The sequence below is a fragment of the Dermochelys coriacea genome, chromosome 8 (genome assembly GCF_009764565.3).
Source record: "Dermochelys coriacea isolate rDerCor1 chromosome 8, rDerCor1.pri.v4, whole genome shotgun sequence".
Classification (NCBI taxonomy): Eukaryota; Metazoa; Chordata; order Testudines; family Dermochelyidae; genus Dermochelys; species Dermochelys coriacea.
Genome location: NC_050075.1, coordinates 79679025 through 79700484, shown reverse-complemented (window position 1 = coordinate 79700484; position 21460 = coordinate 79679025). Strand labels below are relative to the sequence as shown.

The 21460-nt window shown below is 44.9% G+C and overlaps 1 protein-coding gene across 7 annotated transcripts in view; it reads right to left on the bottom strand.

The window, feature by feature from the left end:
• LOC119860637 (SSX family member 2 interacting protein) overlaps positions 1–18589 on the bottom strand; it is a 39146-nt gene extending 20557 nt beyond the window's left edge. For 2 of the 7 annotated variants that reach the window (XM_038414622.2, XM_038414624.2), the window contains exons 1-2: positions 18447–18589; positions 1325–1385 (exon numbers count right to left, since the gene is read on the bottom strand). The gene's annotated coding sequence lies outside the window, so the exon portion shown is untranslated. Of the gene's footprint in view, positions 1–1324; positions 1386–2378; positions 2399–11322; positions 11345–18446 lie in introns of those variants that run through there. The other 5 variants (XM_043490841.1, XM_043490840.1, XM_038414620.2 and 2 more) reach the window with 4 other exon arrangements.
• Between the last annotated feature and the right edge of the window lie 2871 nt (positions 18590–21460).

The following is a 21460-nucleotide window of genomic DNA, read 5'->3' as shown; positions in this document are numbered from 1 at the left end:
AGGTATATTTTGATCAGATATTGTTGCAATAAACCACTTACAGCAGAGCAGTTAAGACTTCAGGCGTCTACAGCAATTAGAACCTACCCTTCAAAAATAGTTGCTTGATACATACTTAACACAGAGGTTTACTCTAGCTGGTCTGTGACCTTTAAGCCCATCTTTAGAATATGGTTGGAGATTAAATTTATTTATAGGCCTTTCTATGGCACTCAAATGTGTCACCACTAGATACTATGGCAGTAAGTTTATCCTGCCGACATCCCTGTGAATTATTTTCAAGATGGGGAACTGAAGTACAGAGGTTTTTTATTTTGATTTGTGTTTTATTCAGGAACTTAAAATGGCAGCTTGGGAGACATGGAGGAGTATGCTGTAGCCCTCCTTCCCCTAAAACTTAAGACTTATTTAAGGTTCAGACTGGCCCTCAGGAGCTCTGGCTTCTCTTTTCTGCTATGGTCACAGACTTCCTGTGTTACCCTGGACAAGTTATTCGGCCTCTCTCTGTTTCCTGATTTATAAAATGGGGATAATAAATAAACTAATACCACCACTGCCCAGGGGTTTTGTGAGCCTCAATTAAATTATTAGTATTTGTGAAGTGCTCTGAGACTCTTGCATGGCAAGCGCTATTATTACAGACTGAAGTTTTATTTTTAAAAAGAAAGAAAGGAAGCATAGCATAGCGTCATGGCTGAGATTTAAACCCGAAATTATTCAAGACATTCAAAGAACAGGGTGAGAGTGCCTCATTCATAGCTCCCATCACCTTTTCAACTTTGCCCTAGCTCTCAGGCATTGTGGTGCAACCACATAAGGACAGGCCCAATGTTGGGAAAAAGGACACATCACTGGGAGAATGCTTCACAGATACAAGTTCACCAGGGTAAAAGGGACAGAATTGCTACTCGGTAGCTGCAGCAAACTAATACATTCCAACCGATGCAACTGTATCCATCAGAAAACTTAGGTGTAGGGGAGTAGCAGTAGAGACAATGTTACAGAGAAAGAGAGAAAATGCAGTAGTGCCAACCCCAAAAGTCAGGAGCCAGGCCCCCAAAAGTCAAGAGATTTAAAAGAACTGGGTCTTTATCATCTTCTGTATATTAAGTTGTTGGGGTTCATGTTTCCAGCATCTCTCAAACCACGAGGACTAGAAACTTCCAATGAAAGCTGAGATTCTCATGTAGCCCCCATGATTTCCGAAGCAGAGTCTTTAAGAAGAGCGTCTTCCCTTCCCTCTCTCCCACAGAAATAAACTAGATCTTTACCAAATTAACCCAGAATCATGCACAATACAAAGACCACACAAAACATTTCTTACATGTTCATTTAGCTTCTGTTGGATCCATCAATTCAGATCAGGAGTATTACCCATCACAGTCCTGTTAATAAAACAGAAAACAGGAATCAAACTACAGACATTTTCACATTACTGCCATTCCAACCACTTAAGTCCTCTGTCTTATTAAGTTAGGGTGATTTCCAGGAATCGCACACGGTGGGAGCTGCAGGGGCGGCGCCTGCAGGCAGAGGTAGCGTGCAGAACTGCCTGGCCACGCCTCTCCTTAGCAGCTGACTTAGGAGGATGTTGCTGCTTCTGGGGAGCCCCCCAGGTAAGTGCCACCCAGATCCCGCCTCACCTCGTCCCATGCCACAACCCCTTGGCCCCCTCCCACATCCAAACTCTACTGCTGCTGAGGGGGAGGCACGAAGCCAGGTAGGGATCCTGCCGGCCCCACTAACTCCCTCTCCCGCCCCGCCCCCGCCCCCCCCCCCGCAGTACCAGCAGGGATCCCAGACCATGCACCACTGCCCGCGCCACGCCCCCCACACCTGCAGTGACCCCGGGCAGCACTCCTCAATTATTCACTTGTATTTTTAGTAAAAGTCATGGGCCGTGCATTTTTGTTTACTGTCCGTGACCAGTCTGTGACTTTTACTAAAAATACCCATGACTAAAATGTAGCCTTACTTATAATCAAAGGGCAACCTTACAATATTTGCAATATGACCTAAAGAAAATCTCTGTGTAGTTCAAAAACTTGTCTTTCACCAACAGAAGTTGGCCCAATAAAAGATATTATCTTACCCACCTTACCTTCTCTAATACTTGCAACAGACTATTATCCAAGTCACAGCACAACCAATTTCATTTACCAAATCAGTTTTCCCTCTTTGCTTAAAAGGCAGACAGGTCTATCATTAGCCCTGATGAAAACGGGGCCTAAAAAATCCCTAAAAACTCCTTCCACTTTAAAGGCAGTCTTTTAACACTAACATAAATCTATTTTATTAGACTGGCTATAAAAGTTACTGTCATTTGCATATCTGCAATGGACAAAGATCAAATTCCTTTAATTCTATGCAATCCTTACCTCGGTAAAAATCAAGAAGTTATACCAGAGGCTCTCATTCATGAGAAGGGAATACACACACTCACAGAAGTCCTGAATAGTCCAAAAGTCAGCCTGCACAAGAGATTTACCTTGGATAATTAATATTGAGCGTAACAATGATCCATGATTGGCCAACTGTGCTTTATTGATGAAATATCAGTGCATCAGCCCCCAATGGTTCACAGCTAGGATTTCATCAATAAACAACAACAAAAATCCTATTTTTTTAAAAAAAATAAACCTTTCCCCCTATTTTTAAGTTATATGTAAGAATACAGAGACTTCAGCTGCAAAGGCAGCTTGGGAGAGGGAAGAAAGTTTTAACATACCTCCTCCTTGCCAAGCGCCAATATTCCCTTTCAGCAGCAGTTTGTAACTATAACTGACTTTCTAGGAGAAAAATTACACTGCAGTGAAAGGATGTATGCCATACCATCACACACAATTTTATGTTTTCTTAAAAATAAAATATGTATTAACACTATTACATGATGTCACAGTGTGCATTAATAGGCTAATGGTGCTTTTTGGGGGGAGGTCAAAGGCACTCAGCTTCTGCCACACAGTGCATTCAAGTCATTTTCTTACTATTGCTTACAGTGACGTTGATAGGAAGACCCAGGAAATCTAACCCAGTGGGATCAGAAGCAAGCCACTTTCAAGAGTTCCTATTCCTGGATTTCAGAATGGGGGAGGGGGGGTGCCAGGAGGAAGACGTGGGAATGGAAAAGAGTGGTAAACTGAAGTCCTGAGAATCCAATTGTTTTCTCCCTATGCTGAAACAGAAGTCAGATCCTTGTATCTTGGAAAACCCACCAGAAGCATATAATAAACCAGACTTAAAAACAGCAACCTGAAGACCCACTAAAGGGCAATCTAACTTCAAGGTCCTAAAATTGCTAAACCACCAGCAAAAGGCATCCTAAATTGTTGTGCAGCATCAGGAAACCTCACTAAGTCTCCAAAAAGTAACCATCTCTGAAAATGGCCAAAAAGAAAAGGAGTACTTGTGGCACCTTAGAGACTAACAAATTTATTAGAGCATAAGCTTTCGTGAGCTACAGCTCACTTCATCGGATGCATTTGGTGGAAAAAACAGAGTAGAGATTTATATACACACACACAGAGAACATGAAACAATGGGTTTATCATACACACTGTAAGGAGAGTGATCACTTAAGATAAGCCATCACCAACAGCAGGGGGGGGAAGGAGGAAAACCTTTCATGGTGACAAGCAGGTAGGCTAATTCCAGCAGTTAACAAGAATATCAGAGGAACAGTGGGGGGTGGGGTGGGAGGGAGAAATACCATGGGGAAATAGTTTTACTTTGTGTAATGACTCATCCATTCCCAGTCTCTATTCAAGCCTAAGTTAATTGTATCCAGTTTGCAAATTAATTCCAATTCAGCAGTCTCTCGTTGGAGTCTGTTTTTGAAGCTTTTTTGTTGAAGTATAGCCACTCTTAGGTCTGTGATCGAGTGACCAGAGAGATTGAAGTGTTCTCCAACTGGTTTTTGCATGTTATAATTCTTGACGTCTGATTTGTGTCCATTCATTCTTTTACGTAGAGACTGTCCAGTTTGGCCAATGTACATGGCAGAGGGGCATTGCTGGCACATGATGGCATATATCACATTGGTAGATGCGCAGGTGAAGGAGCCTCTGATAGTGTGGCTGATGTGATTAGGCCCTATGATGGTATCCCCTGAATAGATATGTGGACAGAGTTGGCAACGGGCTTTGTTGCAAGGATAGGTTCCTGGGTTAGTGGTTCTGTTGTGTGGTGTGTGGTTGCTGGTGAGTATTTGCTTCAGATTGGGGGGCTGTCTGTACGCAAGGACTGGTCTGTCTCCCAAGATCTGAGAGAGCGATGGCTCGTCCTTCAGGATAGGTTGTAGATCCTTGATGATGCGTTGGAGGGGTTTTAGTTGGGGGCTGAAGGTGATGGCTAGTGGCGTTCTGTTGTTTTCTTTGTTGGGCCTGTCCTGTAGTAGGTGACTTCTGGGTACTCTTCTGGCTCTGTCAATCTGTCAGAGTCAAGAGTCAAAGAGTCAAAGAGTACCCAGAAGTCACCTACTACAGGACAGGCCCAACAAAGAAAACAACAGAACGCCACTAGCCATCACCTTCAGCCCCCAACTAAAACCCCTCCAACGCATCATCAAGGATCTACAACCTATCCTGAAGGACGAGCCATCGCTCTCTCAGATCTTGGGAGACAGACCAGTCCTTGCGTACAGACAGCCCCCCAATCTGAAGCAAATACTCACCAGCAACCACACACCACACAACAGAACCACTAACCCAGGAACCTATCCTTGCAACAAAGCCCGTTGCCAACTCTGTCCACATATCTATTCAGGGGATACCATCATAGGGCCTAATCACATCAGCCACACTATCAGAGGCTCCTTCACCTGCGCATCTACCAATGTGATATATGCCATCATGTGCCAGCAATGCCCCTCTGCCATGTACATTGGCCAAACTGGACAGTCTCTACGTAAAAGAATGAATGGACACAAATCAGACGTCAAGAATTATAACATGCAAAAACCAGTTGGAGAACACTTCAATCTCTCTGGTCACTCGATCACAGACCTAAGAGTGGCTATACTTCAACAAAAAAGCTTCAAAAACAGACTCCAACGAGAGACTGCTGAATTGGAATTAATTTGCAAACTGGATACAATTAACTTAGGCTTGAATAGAGACTGGGAATGGATGAGTCATTACACAAAGTAAAACTATTTCCCCATGGTATTTCTCCCTCCCACCCCACCCCCCACTGTTCCTCTGATATTCTTGTTAACTGCTGGAATTAGCCTACCTGCTTGTCACCATGAAAGGTTTTCCTCCTTCCCCCCCCTGCTGTTGGTGATGGCTTATCTTAAGTGATCACTCTCCTTACAGTGTGTATGATAAACCCATTGTTTCATGTTCTCTGTGTGTGTGTATATAAATCTCTACTCTGTTTTTTCCACCAAATGCATCCGATGAAGTGAGCTGTAGCTCACGAAAGCTTATGCTCTAATAAATTTGTTAGTCTCTAAGGTGCCACAAGTACTCCTTTTCTTTTTGAGAATACAGACTAACACGGCTGCTACTCTGAAACCTGTGAAAATGGCCAGTGTTTTTGCCACTAGAATTATCTTCATTGTACAGTTTCATCTTTTTACTGGATTTGGGGCTGAATGCAAAAGAGTAGAGTGTGTCAGTCCACCTATGCACAGGAGGAGATGCCACGAGCACACTATTCATGTGCTCACATCCTTTCATTGACTCCCAATGCCACTTCAAGACCTTGCTCTTGATCTTCAAAGCCATCAACAGACTGAGACCCAGCAACCATATCTCCATCTACGACCCTCCAGGGCAGTTATGTTCTTCTAGGACAACGCAGCTCACAATATCCCCAGGATTAAATACAAGAACCACAGATAAACATTCTTGGTCGAGGTGTCTTAGCTGTGGAATGAGCTAGGTTAGCACTTGATATGCCACTGTGGCTAGGTAATAACGAAAGACCTAGCTTTTATATAGTGCTTTTCATCAGCAGGTCTAAAATAACTTTAGATCATTATCCCTGTTTTACAGATGGAAAATGGAGGGATAGAAGAGAAATGACTTGGCCAAGGCCATCCAGCAAGCCAGTGGCAGAGTTAGGAATAGTTCCAGTTCAGCGTTCTTTCCATTAGGCCACATGGTTGCTATGTAATTCCTCAGAGCTCCTTTCCCCTCCTAGACACGCTGTTATAGTAGAATGCAGGATAATTGTGCTTTGAAATGTTTGCAAGTGTAGTTGCCAACAGGCCAGTAAGAGAAATCTCATGGATAATCTATTTTCCAAAACCGTGGCAGTTTTATTACGTTTATTACAGAAACTTTAAGCATATAAGAGAAGACTGGTGTCTCTTACCTTCTCTGCCCCCACACTACCATTCCCTGCAACATATATCCCACCTCCTGCAGACATTATCAGCTCCCCATCCTACTGAGCCATTAGCTGGCAATGCAGAAGTCATAGCATGCAAGAAACTGCTCCTTATTGTCTCCTGCCCTACGCTGCTGCATATACATATCACAGGCAGCAGCTTTCTGCAGGGGAGGATGCTACCTTGGTTATGTAGCCTGATCTGCACACAGAGCTGGGCTCCTCACTCCGACTACCCACCACCAGCTAAGACTCCTATTCCTGTTTCAGCGGGGCTTCCCCAGCAATACCCCAGTTCCACCCAGTCTACGCCTCCTCCAAACCAGGCCCCTCCTCTTGTAGCCTGTAGCAGTGGCTCTCAATCTTTCCAGACTACTGTACCCCTTTCAGAAGTCTGATTTGCCTTGCATACCCCAAGTCTCACTTCACTTAAAAACTACTTGCTTACAAAATCAGACATAAAAATACAAAAGTGTCACAGCACATTATTACTGAAAAATTGCTTACTTTCTCATTTTTACTGTATAACAACAACATAAATCATTTGGAATATAAATATTGTACTTATATTTCAGTGTACATTATATAGAGCAGTATAAACAAGTCGTTGTCTGTATGAAATTTTAATTTGTACTAACTTCGTTAGTGCTTTTTATGTAGCCTGTGGCAAAAATGTAGCTGAGTTGATGTACCTCCTCCTGGAAGACCTCTGCGTATCCCCAGAGGTCCATGTACTCCTGGTTGAGAGCCACTGGCCTACAGAATAGTTTAGGTAAAGAAGTAAGTAGAATTTAGGAGAGGAGTATGGAAAATTGACATTAGTGTGAGAAAGTTAGAGAAAAGTTGAAGACAGAACATTATAGGAAAGTAAAAGTTAGCAAGGACATGACCCTGGGTTATGCTGCCATTATGTTTTAGTTATAACTGGTCTGAGCAAGCATTTTTAAGAACTGAGAATGTTTTAATAAAATGCAATCTAAATTGATAGTATGGGAAGCACATTGGTGCAGACGTTTATTTAAATAATGTGTAATGTAAAGAAATAATAATGAGGTGGCAGAAATATAATTATGGTAAAAAGCAATTTAATGTTATTAGTATAATAATGGATTATAAAAAGGAGTAGTTTTGCTAAATTGGAGAACTCCAATTAATCTCCAAAGGGTACCATTAGGTTCCAGGATTATAAAACTGTACTTTGCTCTTGTGGACTGATCATCCAGTGATACATTCAAAGATGTTACAGTGAAAGTATAACTGTAGTGTTGTGTAAGTAGTAATTGCATGACTGTTTGCTTAACTAATTTTTATTTTTGATAAAGTTTGGTTGTATCATTCAAAGTGTAGTCCTCTACTAAATACATTTTCTGTAACCAACCTAGGGGCTCCAACATGAACTCATTTGGGTTTTATTGCACCCTTATTTTAACAACCTAATATTAATTGGAAACATTTCAACATAAGGGTTACAAAAGATTAAACCCCACACACACTGGCCACCACCCACCACACTGTGTATCTTAACTATTTTCTAGATTACAGAGGCTTAAATCTGTGTTACCATCAGTCCCTCCATCCCAGTTAACATGGAGAGGTAAGAAGATTGCACCCAAAGAGGGGGAGGGTCCCCAGACCCCAGAACTTATAATTAGCAGAGAGGGGCACCCCTAGACCCCAATATGCATACGCACGCACACACACACACAAGGGGAGAATTCAGGGCTGACAGACACGCACCACCCATAAAAACCCAACATCTTCTGCTACTCCTCACATTCATAGAAATGTACGGTCTGAAGGGACCCTCAAAGTCACCTAGTCCAGCCCCAAGCACTGAGGAAGGACCAAGTACACTTAGACCATCCGTTATAGGTGTTTGTCTAACCGGTTCTTAAAAAACTCAAATGATTGGGATTCCACAACCTCCCTTAGAAGCCTATTCCCATATTTAACTCTCCTTATAGTTGGAATGTTTTTCCTTATAACGAACCTAAATCTCTCTCTTGATGCAGATTAAGCTGATTACTTCTGGTCTTACATTAGTGGATATGGAGAACAATTGACCACTGTCCTCTTTATCATAGCCCTTAACACATCTGAAGACTATTATGAAGTACCTCCTCAGCCTTCTTTAAACCTCTCCTCAGAGGTCGCCGTTTATCATTTTTATTGCTCTCCAATTTGTCCACATCTTTTTTAAAGTGTGGCACCCAGAACTGGACACAGTACTCCAGCTGAAGCCTCACCAGTGCCAAGTACAGTGGGACAATTACCTCCCATGTCTTACACATGACACTCCTGTTAATATACCCCAGAAGGGTATTAGCTTTTTTCAAAACTGCAACATGGTAATTCAGATTCAGATTCACTAGAACCTTTCCCTATTTTGGAATATGCTCCTTCCCCCTTGTTGTTAATATTAATTGTGTTGAGAATATGGTTACCATTAATCTTTTTAATGAAGACTGAAGCAAAATAGACATTAAACTCCTCAGCCTTCTTGATATTGCATCATTAGCTCTCCTTCCCCATTAAATAGTGGACCTATACTTCCCTTTGTCTGTCTCTTGTTCCTAATGTAGTTATAGAATGCCAATGTCAGAAATGTGTTCTTTGTGCATGCTCTGAGCATGCCTGTTCTAAACTCTCCCCCAGAGGGGTTCTTCCTCAGGTCCTTGTTCACATGGGAGGAGGGAGAGAGATCTCAGACAACCTCAGAAAGGCAAGGCACGCCCCCATAACCTGGCTTATACTGGCAGGCAGGCAAGGAGGTCACATCCCCATAAATGGGCAAGGGGACCCCCCCCGATCTCATATCACGAGGGGGATAGTGATTCAGATCCCCACAAAAGACAAGCCCCCTCAGAACCTGGTTTCCCGGAGGAATAGATTGTCACACCCCTGTAGGTGGGCAGGGAGTCCCTAGATCATGGCACATACACGGTGGGAGATGTGTGGCTGAAAGGTGTCCCACCCCTATTCTCCCCCAGTGCCTCTGTCATGCACTCCCATGTCCTCCTTTCCAGTGTCCCACTGCTCCCCTCCTCTCCCACTGGTCCCCATCCTCTCTCTGATCCCCCAATTCCCTCCTATTCTTCCACCCCAATCACCCTCTGAGCATTCGTACCCACTGAGCATTCGCTTGTGTAGTTTATTTTCCCTTCAAAAAAAAAAAAAATCAGATTCAGCACCTTCTGAATATTCTATTGCACTCAGATTACGTTTCTCCAAAATAAAAATACCTCTTTAATAGTGGCGCGGTGACGCAGAGGTCCATTGGTGGTTAACTATTCTGTGTCAGCAACTCTTGTCAGACCTGACACGCTCACTACACCTAATACACTATTGCCATGATATATACCCAAGAAGTGGCACGTAATATCACTGGAAAACTAAAAACTGACTGATCCTGATCATTAATATTCTTGCGTGATACATGTATGAGCTGTGTACAAAGCGTTATGGATGTGTGCTAGATTTATGTTCTTAAAAAGTGTTTGGTAAGCAAGGCATAAACCCAGCTTCCACTAAACAATGGAATGTGTACGTGTGTGTCTGACCAGCTTGGCCATCAGGTAAAGAAAATAAAGGCACATTTACATAAAAAGCAAACAAAGTCATCAACTTAGTGAGTGGGGGGAAAGACCTCTGGCTAGGGTCTGAACCTCAAATGATAAGCAATTGAATCAACTGTTGTGTACAATATTACTGTATTATAAAAGTGTATTGAGCGGGGGAGATTTAGGTTGGATGTTAGGAAAAACTTTTTCACTAAGAGGGTGGTGAAGGACTGGACTGGGTTACCTAGGGAGGTGGCTGAATCTCTTTCCTTAGAGGTTTTCAAGGTCAGGCTTGACAAAGCTCTGGCTGGGATGATATAATTGGGGATAGGTCCTGCTTTGAGCAGGGGGTTGGAGTAGATGACCTCCTTGGGTCCCTTCCAACCCTGATATTCTATGATTCCATGTCTTTTATGAAACCCTGTGACACACTGGTTATGAATGTCACCATATGAGGCATTATGAAAACTCACTAATATTATGCTTTAAAGCAGAGGTGGGCAAACTATGGCCCACGGGCCACATCTGGCCCACGGGACCATCCTACCCAGCCCTTGAGCTTCGGGCCAGGGAGGCAAGCCCCTGGCCCCTCCCCTGATGTCTCCCCTCCTCTACAGCCATGCCATCGCACAGGCAGTGCTCTGGGTGGTGGGGCTGCGCGCTCCTGCAAGGCAGCGCGGCTGCCAGACATGCTGCTCTGAGCAGCATGGTAAGGGGGCCAGGGGCTTCTGGGGGGCAGCCACGGGGGGGCTTGGATAGGCGTGGGAGTCCCGGTGAGCCTGGCAGGGGTGTGGATAGGGGTCAGGGCAGTCAGGGGATGGGGGGGTTGAATAGGGGGTGAGATTCTGGAGGGGGGCAGTCAGGGGACAAGGAGCAGGAGAGGTTGGATGGGGTGGAGTTTCGGGGGGGGGGCCAGTCAGGGGACATGGAGAACTGGATAGGCATGGAAGTCCCAGGGGGGGCCTGTTAGGGGGCAGGGGTGTGGATAGGGGTCGGGGCAATCAGGGGACAGGGAGCAGGAGTGGTTGGATGGGGCGGAGGTACTGGCAGGGGTGGTCAGGGGACAAGGAACCAGGGGAGTTGGATGGGGTGGAGGTTATGGGGGGGTGGGTAGGATGCAGGCGGGGCCAGGCTGTTTGGGCAGGCACAGCCTTCTCTACCTGGCCCTCCATACAGTTTTGCAACCCCAGTGTGGGCCTTGGGCCAGAAAGTTTGCCCATCCCTGCTTTAAAGACTGTGACCAAACCCAAGGAGAAACAGGATTTCCCCCAGACAGGAAGAAGGGATGTCTACCTGGCTCCAACGTAAGGTAAGCATTACAGAATCAAAACAACAGAAGCCCCATTTACATACAAATCAACAGAGGGATGGGAAGTCCACAGGAAGGGAAGAACAGCAAGAGGTCAATGAACTTTAAGAGAGATACTTGTCAAAGGTTTGCTGGATTATAAGGAGAGGAGCAGAGAACTCCTAATTTATCTTTCACCTACGAAAACAAGGGAAACCAGCACCTCATACTTCTGTGGAAAGTCCTGTCTGAGAGAAAGTTAGCCATAACTAGAAAGAAGAAAGATGGGTAAGAAATCCTGAACAAAGACTGTAGATTGTTAAGTTAGGTCTGAGCCATTTAAAAACAAATTTTCTATTTTATCTGCTTATAACCATTTTTGTCTTTACCCCTGTACTTGAACTCACTTAAAACCTCTTTTTGATTAAACAAAAATATTTTACTTTTAATCTAAACCAACCTAGTGCTATATTTGAATTGATGCGATTGTTAGCACCAGTTAAAGTAACAAGCTGTGCTTTTCTCTCTTTATCGGAGCAATGAACCTTATAACTTCTCTGAATGTTCCAGGAGCAGGCTGGACACTTTAGGACAGAGAGTTTGAGGGAAATTTGGAAGCGTGTTGTGGTCATCCTGCAACTAGTAGCCAAAGCTGGTGGGGCTGTTGTGCTGTAGGCAGGCTGCTGAGGTTGGAGTGCTGAACCAGGGCTGCACAGCACACAGACACTTAAGGAATTGCATACCTGTTTGCTGGCGGTTGGTGTCTGGGCTGTGAGCCACAGCAGGAGAGTATTTAAGGCACCCAGTGTTACAGGGCAGGCAGTAACAATTTCTCACTGGTCTGGGTTGAACCCCAAAATGTCAAAGACACATTGGAGATGTGCCCGTTTTTTCTTTTTCTTTGACAAAGAATTCATAAAAATATTTCTTGTTTGTTTGCTAATGCATTCCTAACAAAATATCAGGGACCATTAGAAAAGGGATAGATAATAAGATAGCAAATATCATAATGCCACTATATAAATCCTGGGTATGCCCACACCTTGAATACTGCGTGCAGTTCTGGTCACCCAATCTCCAAAAAGATCTATTAGAATTGGAAAAGGTAGAGTAGGCAACAAAAATGAGTAAGGGTATGGAACAGCTTTATGAGGAGAGATTACAAAGACTTGGACTTTTCAGCTTGGAAAAGAGACAATCAAGGGGCGATATGAGAGATCTATAAAATCATGAATGGTGTAGAGAAAGTGAATAAGAAAGTGTTATTTACTCCTTTACATAACACAAGAACCAGAGGCACCCAATGAAATTAATAGGCAGAAGGTTTAAAACAAACAAAAGGAAGTACTTCACACAACACTCAGTCAACCCGTGGAACTCGCTGCCGGTGCACGTTGTGAAGGCCAAAAGTGTAAGTGGGTTCAAAAAAAGAATTTGATCAGTTCATGGAGCATCAATGGCCATTAGCCAAAATGATCAGGGATACAATCCCACACTCTTTGTGTCTCTAGCCTCTAAATGCCAGAAGCCGGGTGTGGACAACAGATGGATTACTCAATAAATTGCCCTGTTCTGTTCATTCCCTCTGAAGCATCTGGCATTGGCCACCATCAGAAGACTGGATACTGGGCTAGCTGAACTATTAGTCTGACCCAATATGGCCATTCTTGTGTTCTTATATACAGTGATTTAAAATGGAAATCAGATCTAGTCATAAATTAGTTTTATGAGTTCAATTTGTGGCACAATTTAAAATTATATATAGTAGCTAGATTACAGGGCTCACCATATACAACATAGAATGCTAGCTGTCTGAAGCACACAGCTTTTGAATGTAAAGTTTGAATTTATGTAGACTGCTACTACTACTCAATTGAGTTTTCAGAAATAGTTCAGGCAAACTAGTGTCAGAACATAATAGCTTTTCATAGTACAGCAATGTAATCACATTACACCATCTGGCTGCTCAACACCGGATGGGCAGTTTCACAAAAGTAAAATAAAATATAAAGTTGTCCAGAAAATTCCTCTCCAAAATTAGTTTTCTTCCCTCTCAGAAAGTTTTAATTTTTCCTGATGTCAGAACTATTCTACAAAAAGAAAATACTTGTTGACAGGTTGAAGTTGAGTATCACAAATACTCCCCAAATATTTTAGTCACTACACTTTGCAGAATGCAGGTATGTTGCGACTTGTAAGCTGCCTCACAGAAAATACACAGAAAGCTGTTCATAAGACAGAACAAACAAACAAAAAATTTGGTAATATTTACTTAAAATACAACTCTATTACTTCCTCTAAGATTAAATTCCAAAAGGAGATGTTAAGCTGCTTAAAGCTTTCACATTTGCCTAGTAATCCCCTCCACAGATGGCTGTTATCCAGATGAAACAAACATATCAGCCTATGGAAATTTAGGGCACACAGAAGTCATTAAATTACAACTTTATACCTATCTATAAAAATGTCATAAGAAACTTGCTTTATTTTTTGAAAAGCCAAGTGTCCCCAGCCTTGAAATTTGACAGCTGCTCATTATTTTACTGCAGATTTTAATAATCTAGTTTGCAATTAGTGATATAAATACTTTTAAAATAGAGTTGTCTATTTTCATTATAGTTATAACAAGAAGTTACTATTGGATAGTCAAAATGAACCCCAGAAATTCATAAACCCTAGTTTACTAGATTGTAACTATTTAACCTAGTTTAGTGCTGTCAGTTATATTAATCATAGAAATATGCATGGGTCATATTTTGCCAACATTTTTCTACATTCAGAGTTTTTAATTAAAGGAGTTTTGTGTGTCCATCTAAGCTATTCAAACTCGTCAAAGTTAATTTGAAAAAAATCAAATCACAAATTTTTCAGCCTGCAGTACTGTAGTATTCACTCAATGCATCTGTGTATTATGGTCTTGCGAGACAGTCCCATTTTGGAGTTTGGGTACCCATACCAAAATACCAATATATAAATCCATGTTATGCCCACACCTTGAATACTGCATGCAGTTCTGGTCACCCCGTTTCAAAAAAAAAAAAAAAAAAACTACTAGAATTGGGAAAAGTACGGAGAAGGGCACCAGAAATGATTAGGGGGTATAGAACAGCTCCCATACAAGAAGAGATTAACAAGGCTGGGACCGCTCAGCTCAGAGAGAGAGACTATGGGGTGGGATATGAGAGAGGTCTATAAAACCATTAATGATGTGGAGAAAGGTTTCAGAGTAGCAGCCGTGTTAGTCTGTATTCGCAAAAAGAAAAGGAGTACTTGTGGCACCTTAGAGACTAAAATTTATTTGAGCATAAGCTTTCGTGAGCTACATTTTCCACCGAATGCATCTGATGAAGTGAGCTGTAGCTCAAGAAAGCTTATGCTCAAATAAATTTGTTAGTCTCTAAGGTGCCACAAGTACTCCTTTTCTTGATGTGGAGAAAGTGAATAGAGAAGTGTTATTTATCCCTTCACATAATACAAGAACCAGGGGTCACCCAATGAAATTAACAGGCAGCAGCTTTAAAATAAGCATAAGGAAGTACTTCAAACAACACACAGTCAACCTGTGGAACTCATTGCCAGGAGAAGTTGTGAAGGCCAAAACTATAAGTCGGTTCAAAAAAAGAATCTGATCAATTCATGGCATACAAGGCCATTAGTGGCTATTAGCCAAGAAGATCAGGAACCCATACTCTGGGTATTACTAAACCCCTGACTGCTAGAAGCTGGAACTAGATATCAAGGGATGGATCACTTGATAAATTGCAATGTTTTGTTCATTCCCTCTGAAGCACTGGCCACGGCCAGAAGACAGGATACTGGACCAGATGGACCATTGGTCTGAGCCAGTAGGTTCATTTTTATGTTATTTTGCATTTCTCAATTTCATTTACATTTTAAGACGACTTGCAATTTAACAAGTAAAGTGTTTATTTGAAGTTGATCGCTATACACCTACAATCACATAGAAACACACATACTTACATCTGGTAAAAGTTACTCATATGCCTGAATGTTAGACAATTGCTCCATCACGTTCCTAGCTCCTTACACCATGAAGTTAAAATAACATTAAATGCTGAGCTGCAAAATTACCCCCACATCCACCTTCACCAAATACATTCACCAAGTACACTCTTTTCATACAACATTGTCTGCTATTGCAAGATTCAACCATGCCTTCTGCTTTTATAGATGACTGATCTTTTCTTTTCATTCAGCCACTGGAGAAATAGTCCATCCAGCTCCCAAATCCCCGTCCTGCCTTGACCATACCCAATTCACCTCCATATTAGCATCCCTCTACTATGAGAGCATTACCATCTCCCTATTAGGCATCTCTTTCTGGCCCTATTAGGCAGCCTTTCCTCGCCATTTTAGCATTTTTAATAGTTTACAATGGGCTTTATGGTATTGAATCTGATATGATATATTTAGTCAATCTTCTCTTCTGACTTTTACCTCATCCTCAATGCTGCATTTGACCATGACAAAATCCAGCCACCAAGTATTTTGTGGAGATCTTGGGTACCCAATTCTTCTTGTTTCTCTGTATTCAAGACACCCACTACATGTGACTAGCACAAAACATTCTTCTTCCACTATACCTCACTTTAACGATCCCCAAGGTTTTAGCGTTGGTACTTTTCCATTTAGTCCGCAAACACTCCCTGTGCCTTCTTTCTGAATTCAACTTTTTAAAAGTTTTTTTTTCCTTTTCCTTTTAATTTTGTTTGCAAGATACAGAAAAGATATCTTCCCACCTACCAAAGTTTTTCTATTCTCCAGTCCAAGTTCTACTCACTTCAAATACGAGGGGTCTGTCTCTTAATCCCCCATTTCTCCATTGTGGAAAAAAATGCTGCTTCCATGCTACTCCTTCTCGTTTGATGATGGCTTCAAATGGAATCAAGTTCCAAAGTCTCAACCACTTTTCCTCCAGGTTTACTACTAAGGAACTCATCTAATGAAGTCAAATCCTACTTCTTAGGCCTCCCATTCTATTCATATCCAAACCATTCCCCTGAAACTTGAGCAAGGTGTCCATCATACCTACAGGAAGGACATACTGGATGCTACAAAGTTACTTATATTTGCATGCTAGCCTGGTAACTGTGAAGTGCTCTGTATGACTAAAGTTATACAAAAATAGATAACATATTAAAATGGTCTTGCATTGTAATTTTATCTTAAACAATTTACTTTGTATCTTGCTACAAATAAAAAGAAAAACCTGATCAACTGATTATTTTTTAAAAGCAAAGCAAGGGTCAAGATAATGCAATATAAACACCATGGCATCTTACCTCCTACAACTCCTGATTTCAAATGTTAAACCAGTTTAGCAGCAAAACCCAGAATAATTCTGAAAATTCACAGCACTCTTAAAACAGATGCAAGACCTTCACCAGCCTAGAAGCATCGCTACTTTCAGCTTCACACAGATCAACAATATGTTGGGCCTGACAGCAGGGGTCCAGCTAGCAACCTGAAAACTGTACACAGACTGGATAATCTAGTACAGCTTCTTCCCTACAGATTACCCTGAATCCGACAGGGTGTGCACATCAGGATTTACAAGATTGTCACTGACAGTTGGTGTAGTTAAGAGTCCTAAAGCATCAACAAAATGCTGCCCCAGAGAAATTGGACACCATGGAATATAACTTTACCACTCCACCCTGCTTCCAAACATGATTGACAGAGAGGCATACAGAGGTTTGGAACACAGTACTTAGCTATAAAGCTTGGAACAGCAAGGAAAACCCACAGTATAAATAACATTCACACACCACTTACCAGCCTCCCTCCTAGCCACCCCTCAGCTTAAAAAAATAAAAAAGAGACAAGAACAGATGCTACACTGGCACCTTCAGCGCTACTGCTAGGAGGTTATGCTGTTCAGTCGTCCACACAGACACTAGCCTAATTCCCTAAAGCAATTACAATACGGTGTTTGCAGACAATTTGCAGGGCCCTCCTGAACACAAACCACGTGCACCCAAATGCCTGCAAACTCTCCCCATGTGCATGCCCAGTACATGTGCATTCCCCCCTACCAGGAGTACACGCATCCCCCCCGCCTGCAAACTCCCCCCCACAATGTGCACACATCCCCACCATAAGCAAACTCTCCTCCCCCTGTGCACACATATCCCCCACAAGCTGCCACCACATACTAACTCCCCCTACCACCTGCAATTCTCCCATGAGTGCAAGTGCATCCCACTCATCACTTGCAAACTCCGTGAGTGAATGCACATCCCCACCACCACCTGCAATCTCCCCACGTGTACGTACAGGCATCCCTCAGCCACCACCACCTGCAATCTCCCCCATGCGTACACAGGCCCATCCTCCCAACCCCCACCACCTGCAATCTCCCCCATGTACACAAGCATGTCCACCACCACCTGCAATCTCCCCCATGCGTACACAGGCCCATCCTCCCAACCCCCACCACCTGCAATCTCCCCCATGTACACAAGCATGTCCCCCCAGCTGCCCACCACCTACTAACTCCCCCCAAGTATACACACGTGTTCCTCCCAGCTCCCCCACCCCCACCCGTGGTCTACAAACGCCACCCATGGTTTGGGCATGGGCATCTCCCCCTACCTCCAAACTCCCCTCCCTGCCCCAGTATGTGCATGCGTGGGTGCCCCCCCTCACAAACTCCTCATCCCCCACAATGGGTGCACAGACACCTCCCCCCCCCCCGGCCTACCAACTCCCTCCATGTGTGCATGAGAGGTCCCCCCTCCTGAGCATACAAGATTCCCCCCCCCGCCCCGTGTGTGACCAATCATCCCCTCAGCTCAGCCATTTGCACACGAGAGTCCCCCTCCAGGAGCGTCCTAGACTCTCCAGGAATTAACCTTTCATTAAAAATTATGTCACGTGACGAAATCTCCACGGCTACATCCAACCGAACTCGGCAAGCGGTCGGTGTGTGCAAGAGCGCCGCCCCCCCCCCGCCTCGCCCCGCCCCGCCCGCTCCCCTCCCCCCCTCCAGGCACAAGGGCTGGAACTAGGGGTCCTGCCACGCAGCCCCGGGCTTGCGGCCGAGTCCATCAGCGACAGCATTCACCGTCTGGCTCGCTCTCAGCACCCCCGCTACACACACCGCTCCAGCCCCCCGGCCTGTGCGTGCAGGAGCAGCGCCCCCCGCCGGCAGCCCCGAGCCGGCCGGCCCCGCTGGAGACACAGGCAGCGGCCCCAACGTCTCCACTCGAGCAGCCATGGCCGGGTGCGGGCTCACTCACCCGCATGGCACCACCACCACCACCTGCTGCCGCTGCCGCTGCCGCTGCCGGGGCGGGGGGCCGCTCCCGAGCGAGCCCAACCGCCGCCGCTACGCGCCCCGGCCCGGGCCCCGCAGGGTTAATCGCATCGCCCCGCCCCGACGCGGCGCCGCTCCCATTGGCCGGGCTGTTGCTAGGAGCCCTTCAACAAGGGCCTGCGCAGACCTGGGGGGCCGAGTCCTGAGCCGCCGCCCCCACCCGCGGGGCCCTCCCGCCAAGCGCGGCTGCCCGGGCCCCGCCTGTGAACCGCGCGGCGAGGGAGGGGCCTGCCCGGCTCGTGAGGCCCGGGCTGCGCGCCGCACGCCTGCCTGAGTCCCCGGGGCGGGGGTCCCGTGTGGGCCTCGGGCCCTGCCTGAGCCCGCGCTGTGCCCTAAAGGCTCCGTCTGCAGCCTGCGCCAGGGCGGGCTTTGGCCTGCTCCCTGCAGGCGGTCCGCGGCCCCAGGGTAAATGGCAGCAGGGCTGGGCCCGCAGAGGCGCCTGGCGCTGTCAGGCACGTGGAGCCTGACCAGCTGTCCGGATTTTATAGGGACAGTCCTGATTTTGGGGTCTTTGTCTTATATCCTCTCCTACTGTGCCCCACCCCCACCCCAATTTTTCACACATTTGCTGACGGGTCACCCTAGGCACGTGTGTAGGAAGCGGGGCCGCAGACTGGCTCTGCCCCTCGGGTTAGCGCTCATCCGGCCTGTGCGGTGGGTACAGCAGCGCGGGACCCACCCAGCTGCATTGTAGTGCCCGCGTAGCCAAAACTCGTAGGTCCTAGGTGTGGGAGCGAGGGAGGCTGGGAGCAGCCCCGTCTCCGCGCTGGAAGGGGGAGGCGCTGACCTTTTCCAGGAAAGTGCAATGGGGCTGTGGAAAGGTGCCGGTCTCCCTGCTTGTGGCCGAAGGGTGTGGTGAGAAGTGTTGCTTTTCTGGCCCCAAGGGAGGTTTGTGTTATGTGCGTGAAAAAATGGTCGTGTTTGGGGGAGGGGAAGGAGAGCGGCATGCTAGTGTTAATATGTGCAGACTTGCATGAAAATTAAAGTCCTTATTACATACATATCTCAGATCTCATTTAGGCAAAGGACAAGAAATTTTGTACAACACTCTCGCATGGTGTGTATAGTTACGGCTCAGACAAGGATGAAACCTGAAAAATACAGGCAAACACTAATAAAATATAGAATCAGTGAACACAAAGACGGGGGTGACAAAGTATAGTAGAGTTATAGAGAAGAAACGCAGGGCTTGGCAAGGTCATTTAGTCCAGTTGGCTGTGCTGAGGCAGGAACAAGTAAACCTAGACCAGCTCTGGCTAGTATTTTTTTAACCTTTTCTTTAAAAACTCCAATGATGGAGATTTTACAGCCTTTGCAAGCCTATTCCTCTGTTTAACAGAGGTGCCATTTTAGATACTGATAGGGGAGGGCAACTTTAACTGTGATTCCAGAGGCTACTTAGGCAACTAAAACCTCTACTTATTTTGCAGACAATAACTTAGAAATTAGCTGAGGCTATATATATAAAAATCTCTAATCCTAACATGTTCTTACATCTTGTGTCATGACACTGGTTAGGTTGAAATTTTTAAAGTGCATACTGGGTCAGACCAATGGTCCATCTAGCCCAGTGTCCTGTCTTCCAAGAGTGGCCCATGCCAAGTGCTTTAGAGGGAATGAACAGTACAGGTAATCATCAACTGATCCATCCTTTGTCATCCATTCCCAGCTTCTGCAAACAGAGGCTAGGGACACAATACTATAATATCATGAATAATACAAATCATGACAACTTTATGGACTCTATGGCTGCAATTTTTGTTCTTTGTTCTGGAATTGGCCTGAATACAGGTGAAACCCTAAGAATTTGAGGCATAAACACTTTTGATACTCGTATGACAGTCATTTCTTCTTTTTCTTAAACTCAGAACAAAAAATGACAAAACAAAATGATATTCAGTTAAAATATAAAATTTCACAGCAGCCGTTGCTATACAGCCCAGCCTGGGGCAGAACCTGCCACCCCTTGGGGGTTAAGTGATCTGACATCTGTGCTGCTTTACATCTTGTCAACCATGACATCCTTCCCAGTTGCGTGGGACAATTTGCTGGAGTCTTAGAGAACTGGCCTTTTGGTTTTGTTCCTATCTGAGTCCTGTTGGTTTTTTTGTTTGTTTGTTGTTTTTTGCAGCGTACAGCAGAGAGAGAGGGGCTGTTCCAGTGGATAGGGAGCAAACTCTCAGAGACCTGGGTTCTACTTCCCCCTGGACCTCCTGTGTGATGTCAGGCCAGTGCCTTAGGGACAGAGTTTCAAACGTTTTTAGGCTCCCAAAGATGCAGCTAGGTATCTGGTGGGTTTTACAATGCAGCTAGCCTTCTAGGCACTTTTGAAAATCCCACTAGGTGCCTAGAAAGCTTTGAAAATCTAGCTGTTAGTCTGCGTGTGCCTCAGTGCCCCCATCTGTACACTGGGGATACCAGCGCTGCTCTACTTCAGAGGAGCCGTGAGGAGAAATAGGTTAGACATTGTGAGGTGCTCAGATACTACGGTGATGGGGCCACATAGTACCACAGATAGAGTGGGAGCTTCTCTATACCCCTGCTAGCTCTTCCCTGGGTTTTGGCCCATTTTCACCTACCGCCCTCACATCTTCCTCTTTTCTGAATTAAACCTGGATTCTGAGGGCTTGGCTGTATTTCTTCTGAGTCCCCTGCATTCTGTTTTTACTTCCAGATCCTTAATTTAATTTCCAGCACTTTCTTATCTTAATCACCCTGCCCCTGTTTGTAAATTCTATTATGAAACTCAGGGGGGCTCCAGTCCCCCCTAAATGGTGCCCTTGCTGCTTAACTATCCTTATGGTTTTTCCTAATATCTAACCCAGTGGTCCCCAAACTTTCTTGTGGGAATAGCATATTGCTATTCCCAGAAGACTGTTGCAGGCGCCAAACACCCCGCCGCTGAAATGCTGCCACCGAAAAGCAGCAGCGGGAAGA